The following is a 7,210-nucleotide window of genomic DNA, read 5'->3' on the forward strand; positions in this document are numbered from 1 at the left end:
AAACTGTTCGCTGCTCTGGCACCCCAATGGTGGAACAAGCTCCCTCACGACGCCAGGACAGCAGAGTCACTCACCACCTTCCGGAGACATTTGAAACCCCACCTCTTTAAGGAATACCTGGGATAGGATAAAGTAATCCTTCTACCCCCCCCCCCCCCCAAAAAAAAATTGTAAAGTGGTTATCCCACTGGCTATAGGGTGAACGCACCAATTGGTGAGTCGCTCTGGATAAGAGCGTCTGCTAAATGACGTAAATGTGCCCTTGAGCAAGGCACTTAACCCTAATTGCTCCTGTAAGTCGCTCTGGATAAGAGCGTCTGCTAAATGACTAAAATGTAAATGTAAATGTACATAGTCCTAAACGATATAATAACCGCGATCGATAAAAGACAGTACTGTGCAGCCGTCTTCATCGACCTGGCCAAGGCTAAAGACAGTACTGTGCAGCCGTCTTCATCGACCTGGCCAAGGCTAAAGACAGTACTGTGCAGCCGTCTTCATCGACCTGGCCAAGGCTAAAGACAGTACTGTGCAGCCGTCTTCATCGACCTGGCCAAGGCTAAAGACAGTACTGTGCAGCCGTCTTCATCGACCTGGCCAAGGCTAAAGACAGTACTGTGCAGCCGTCTTCATCGACCTGGCCAAGGCTTTTGACGCTGTCAATCACTGCATTCTTATTGGCAGACTAAATAGCCTTGGTTTCTCAAATGACTGCCTCGCCTGGTTCACCAACTACTTCTCAGATAGAGTTCAATGTGTCAAATCGGAGGGCCTGTTGTCTGGACCTCTGGCAGTCTCTATGGGGGTGCCACAGGGTTCAATTCTCGGGCCGACTCTATTTTCTGTGTATAGCAATGATGTCGCTCTTGCTGCTGGTGACTCTCAGATCCACCTCTACGCAGATGACACCATTTTGTATACATCGGGCCCTTCATTGGACATTGTGTTATCAAACCTCCAAACAAGCTTCAATGCCATACAACACTCCTTCCGTAGCCTCCAACTGCTCTTAAACGCTAGTAAAACTAAATGCATGCTCTTCAATCGAACGCTGCTTGCACCCGCCTGCCCGACTAGAATCACTACTCTCGGCGGGTCTGACTTAGAATATGTGGACAACTACAAATACCTAGGTGTCTGGTTAGACTGTAAACTCTCCTTCCAGACTCACATTAAGCATCTCCAATCCAAAGTTAAATCTAGAATCAGCTTCCTATTTCGCAACAAAGCCTCCTTCACTCATGCTGCTAAACATGCCCTCGTAAAACTGACTATCCTACCGATCCTTGACTTCAGCAATGTTGTTTACAAAATAGCTTTCAACACTCTACTCAGCAAATTGGATGTAGTCTATCACAGTGCCATCCGTTTTGTCACCAAAGCCCCATACACTACCCACCACTGTGACCTGTTCGCTCTCGTTGGCTGGTCCTCACTACATGTTCGTCGCCAAACCCACTGGCTCCAGGTCATCTATGAATCACTTCTAGGCAAATCCCCGCCTTATCTTAGATCATTGGTCACCATAGCAACGCCCACCAGTAGTATGCGTTCCAGCAGGTATATCTCACTGGTCATCCCCAAAGCCAACACCTCCTTTGGCCGCCATTCCTACCAGTTCTCTGCTGGAAATGACTGGAACGAACTGCAAAAATCTCTGAAGCTGGAGACTCTTATCTTCCTCATTAACTTTAAGCGTCAGTTGTCAGAGCAGCTTACCGATCACTGCACCTGTACACAGCCCATCTGAAATTAGCCCACCCAACTACCTCATCCCTATATTGTTATTTATTTTGCTCATTTGCACCCCAGTATCTCTATTTGCACATCATCTTCTGCACATCTATCACTCCAGTGTTAATACTAAATTGTAATTATTTTGCACTATGACCTATTTATTGCCTTACCTCCATAACTTGCTACATTTGAACACACTGTATATTTATTTGCTGTTGTATTTTTGACTTTATGTTTTGTTTATTCCATATGTAACTCTGTGTTGTTGTTTTTATCGCACTGCTTTGCTTTATCTTGGCCAGGTCGCAGTTGTAAATGAGAACTTGTTCTCAACTGGCTTACCTGGTTAAATAAAGGTGAAATAAATAAATAAATAAATATAGCCTCGTTATTGTTATTTTATTATGATACGTTAAAGTTCATTTAGTAAGTATTTTCTTAACTCTATTTCTTGAACTGCATTGTTGGTTAAGGGCTTTTAAGTAAGCATTTCACGGTAAGGTCTACACCTGTTGTATTCGGCGCATGTGACAAATAAAATGTGATTTGATTTGAATATCCGTGACTGATTTATAGACATTTATGTGCGAGACCATGCCACCTTGCAGCCAAACTGAACCATACTTTGCAGGTTAGTTAGATTCAAATCCCTGAGCATGCGTGCCAAATTTCATCACCACTTTTGAACCTCTGGTGCCTCTCCTCTCCTCTCCTCTCCTCTCCTCTCCTCTCCTCTCCTCTCCTCTCCTCTCCTCTCCTCTCCTCTCCTCTCCTCTCCTCTCCTCTCCTCTCCTCTCCTCTCCTCCCCTCCCTCTCCTCTCCTCCCCCTCCCTCTCCTCTCCTCCCCCTTCCCTCTCCTCTCCTCCTCCCCTTCGTTTAGTCTGATGAACTGATGAACTGGAGGGCACAGTGGAGCTGAACATTCCTCTGTCCTCAGCTGGAGCACACACACACACACACATGCACTCTTTCTCTCTCTCTTTCAGTCTCTCTATCTCTCTCTCTCTCCCTCTCTCCCTCTCTCCCTCTGCAGACACAGGGGTTGTCCAGTTCATTGACTAGAGGAGAGGACAGAGCAGAGAGCAGGTTGTTGGAGTAAATCTGTTCACCCCACTGTATAGTGCAGTCACACACACGCGCCCAGCACCCCCGCAAGGGGAGATGTAAGAGCGAGATAGGGGTGCGCGCTGAAGCCGGTGACATCATACCTTTAAAATCCGAAGGCGCGGCAATGACATCAACTCTCTGAAACAAGGAGAGAGAGAGAGAGAGAGAGAGAGAGAGCGAGAGAGAGAGAGAGAGAGAGACCCCCTGTGATACTTTACCAATTAAGGATCTCACTGTAATATAGAGAGAGAGAGAGAGAGAGAGAGTGAGAGAGAGAGAGAGAGAGAGAGAGAGAGAGAGAGAGAGAGAGAGAGATAAAAAAGAGCAAAACAGTGAAGTTCTTTCTTTTTCACGAGTTCACCGAACCTACCGGTTCTGCCCGTTGGGAGGGATTTTACGCGCACGGCAACGGGAAGACAGAGATATAGATAAAGAAAGGGTAAGGACACGTTTTTCTCTTGCTGTTTTCTGATGTTTAAAGACAGTTCAATGTCCTGGATGCTACTGTCTGTTTTACACTGTTTAGTCCAGGACTGTTAGTTAGTTAGTTAGTTAGTTAGTTAGTTAGTTAGTTAGTTAGTTAGTTAACGGGACATCTGTGATGTCAGCATCGTGACTGTCCCCATTAACAGCTCGTGCCAAACGCACCCTGGCCGCGGGGATAACACCGGCAAGGAGGGGAAACCGACCACGGTCATATATGTCCTGCTTCTGTTTATTAGCCTGTGTGGGCAGGAGAGGGGGAGCAGTTTTGCCGTTACCGGCTAGTCATGTATGCACTCACTAACTGTAAGTCGCTCTGGATAAGAGCGTCTGCTAAATGACTAAAATGTAAATGTAGTCGGTGCCAGCTGTGCTGTGGGACCTCCCGGGCTGTGGGCGTATTGTTGTTATAAAGCTGACATTCTCTACACGGGAAACGGTCTCTTATTGTCTGCCCCTGATATGAAACGATCTGTGACTAGTTATTGTCATAGTGGGGAAGATCTGGGTCGGGGTGTGCGTGTGTGTGCACTTGCGTGCGTGCGTGCGTGCATGTGTGAACTGCGTTGATGTTGAGACTAGTGTTGAGCACACTTACAAAACCCGAGCTTCACGCGACAGTAGGCTACACTTAACTCTCATTCACGTTACACGAGCACGCACGCACGCACGCACAACCAGACCCAGCAGGCTGGCGCATCAGTCGGTATTATAAGGAGGAGCTCCACACCAAATAAGGTAATACACGGACCGGTCCTGTCTCGAGCCCTATCCGGGGATGTAGAGGGCCGCGTGCGCCCCCCTCTGCCTACAGCGACTGGCGCATCTTCCGGTGAGAAACGGTTAGCACAGGCGTTCACACACACACACACACACACACATACACATTATCCCAAATCCATTTACTCCTCCTCCTTGAAGTGCACTAATCGATTCAAAAGAAATGGTCAGGTGCAGGAATAGATGGAGGAGTTGAGGGGAGCAGAAGGACAGGAGTAAAAACAAACAAAAGATAACTATTGTAAAATATACTGTGTCCATAAAAATTACATAGTATGTATAAACTGGAAGTAGAAGCCTAAGTGTTGTTGCCCATTAGTTTACTGCAATTAGGGGAGGGGTGGTGGGGTTAGGGGAAAATAATAAAGGAATATATATTTAAACATAATGAAGGAAATTATAAACTGGGTGGTTAAAGCCCTGAATGCTGATTGGCTGGCAGCCGTGGTATGACAACATATTTATTGTTACTGCTCTAATTCCGTTGTTAACCAGTTTCTAACAGCAATAAGGCACCTCTGGGTATATGGCCAATATACCACGGCTAAGGGCTGGATCCAGGCACCTCTGGGTATATGGCCAATATACCACGGCTAAGGGCTGGATCCAGGCACCTCTGGGTATATGGCCAATATACCACGGCTAAGGGCTGGATCCAGGCACCTCTGGGTATATGGCCAATATACCACGGCTAAGGGCTGGATCCAGGCACCTCTGGGTATATGGCCAATATACCACGGCTAAGGGCTGGATCCAGGCACCTCTGGGTATATGGCCAATATACCACGGCTAAGGGCTGGATCCAGGGACTATGGTATATGGCCAATATACCACGGCTAAGGGCTGGATCCAGGCACCTCTGGGTATATGGCCAATATACCACGGCTAAGGGCTGGATCCAGGCACCTCTGGGTATATGGCCAATATACCACGGCTAAGGGCTGGATCCAGGCACCTCTGGGTATATGGCCAATATACCACGGCTAAGGGCTGGATCCAGGCACCTCTGGGTATATGGCCAATATACCACGGCTAAGGGCTGGATCCAGGCACCTCTGGGTATATGGCCAATATACCACGGCTAAGGGCTGGATCCAGGCACCTCTGGGTATATGGCCAATATACCACGGCTAAGGGCTGGATCCAGGCACCTCTGGGTATATGGCCAATATACCACGGCTAAGGGCTGGATCCAGGCACCTCTGGGTATATGGCCAATATACCACGGCTAAGGGCTGGATCCAGGCACCTCTGGGTATATGGCCAATATACCACGGCTAAGGGCTGGATCCAGGCACCTCTGGGTATATGGCCAATATACCACGGCTAAGGGCTGGATCCAGGCACCTCGGGGGGTTGTGGTATATGGCCAATATACCACGGCTAAGGGCTGGATCCAGGGACTCCGCATTGCGTCGTGCATAAGAACAGCCCTTAGCCGCGGTATATTAGCCATATACCACAAACCTCCTCGTGCCTTATTGCTTAAATATACTTTTAAAAGATGTGTGTGTATATATATGAGGGCGGCAGGTAGCTTAGTGGGTAAGAGCGTTGCGCCAGTAACCGAAAGGTCGCTGGTTCTAATCCCTGAGCCGACTAGGTGAAAAATCTGTCGATGTGCCCTTGAGCAAGGCACTTAACCATAATTGCTCCTGTAAGTCGCTCTGGATAAGAGCGTCTGCTAAATGACTAAAATGTAAATGTAATATATATATATATACAGTACCAGTGAAAAGTTTGGACACACCTACTCATTCAAGGGGTTTTCTACATCGTAGAATAATAGTGAAGACATCAAAACTATGAAATATCACATATGGAATCATGTAGTTACCAAAAAAGTGTTAAACAAATAATAAAATATGTTATATTTGAGATTCTTCAAAGTAGCCACCCTTTGCCTTGATGACAACTTTGCACACTCTTGGCATTCTCTCAACCAGCTTCACCTGGAATGCTTTTCCAACAGTCTTGAAGGAGCACTTGTTGGCTGCTTTTCCTTCGCTCTGCGGTCCTACTCATCCCAAACCATCTCAAGTGGGTTGAGGTCGGTTGATTGTGGAGGCCAGGTCATCTGATGCAGCACTCCATCACTCTCCTTCTTGGTCAAATAGCCCTTACAGAGCCTGAAGGTGTGTTTTGGGTCATTGTCCTGTTGAAAAACAAATGATAGTCCCACTAAGCGCAAACCAGATGGGATGGCTTATCGCTGCACAATGCTGTGGTAGCCATGATGGTTAAGTGTGCCTTGAATCCTAAATAAATCTCTGACAGTGTCACCAGCAAAGCACCCCCACACCATCACATCTCCTCCTCCATGCTTCATGGTGGGAACCACACATGCAGAGATCATCCGTTCACCTACTCTGGGTCTCACAAAGACACAGTGGTTGGAACCAAAACTCTCAAATTTGGACTCATCAGACCAAAGGATAGACTTCCACAGGTCTAATGTCCATTGCTCGTGTTTCTTGGCCCAAGCAAGTCTCTTCTTATTATTGGTGTCCTTTAGTAGTGGTTTCTTTGCAGCAATTCGACCATGAAGCCCTGATTCACGCAGTCTCCTCTGAACAGTTGATGTTGAGATGTGTCTGTTACTTGAACTCTGTGAAGCATTTATTTGGGCTGCAATTTCTGAGGCTGGTAACTCTAATGAACTTATCCTCTGTAGCAGAGGTAACTCTGGGTCTTCCTTTCCTGTGGCGGTCCTCATGAGAGCCAGTTTCATCATTGCGCTTGATGGATTTTGTGACTGCACTGCACACATTTTCGAGATTGACTGGCCTTCATGTCTTAATGTAATGATGGACTGTTGTTTCTCTTTGCTTATTTGAGCTGTTCTTGCCATAATATGGACTTGGTCTTTTACCAAATAGGGCTATCTTGTCACAACACAACTGATTGGCTCAAATGCATTAAGAAGGAAAGAAATTCCACAAATTAATTTTTTACCAAGGCACACCTGTTAATTTAAATGCATTCCAGGTGACTACCTCATGAAGCTGGTTGAGAGAATGCCAAGAATGTGCAAAGCTGTCATCAAGGCAAGGGGTGGCTATTTGAAGAATCTCAAATATAAAATATATTTTGATTTGTTTAA

The 7,210-nt window shown here is 46.6% G+C and overlaps 1 protein-coding gene across 1 annotated transcript in view; it reads left to right on the top strand.

Annotated features, from left to right (window-relative positions):
- Positions 1-3,162: 3,162 nt before the first annotated feature.
- The window catches only part of LOC311149451 (filamin-A-like), a 114,605-nt gene continuing 110,557 nt past the window's right edge, over positions 3,163-7,210 (top strand). Inside the window, 1 exon segment of the mRNA XM_084186650.1 lies at positions 3,163-3,283. The gene's annotated coding sequence lies outside the window, so the exon portion shown is untranslated.

Source organism: Coregonus lavaretus, assembly GCF_964263955.1.
Source record: "Coregonus lavaretus genome assembly, chromosome: 22".
Lineage (NCBI taxonomy): Eukaryota > Metazoa > Chordata > Actinopteri > Salmoniformes > Salmonidae > Coregonus > Coregonus lavaretus.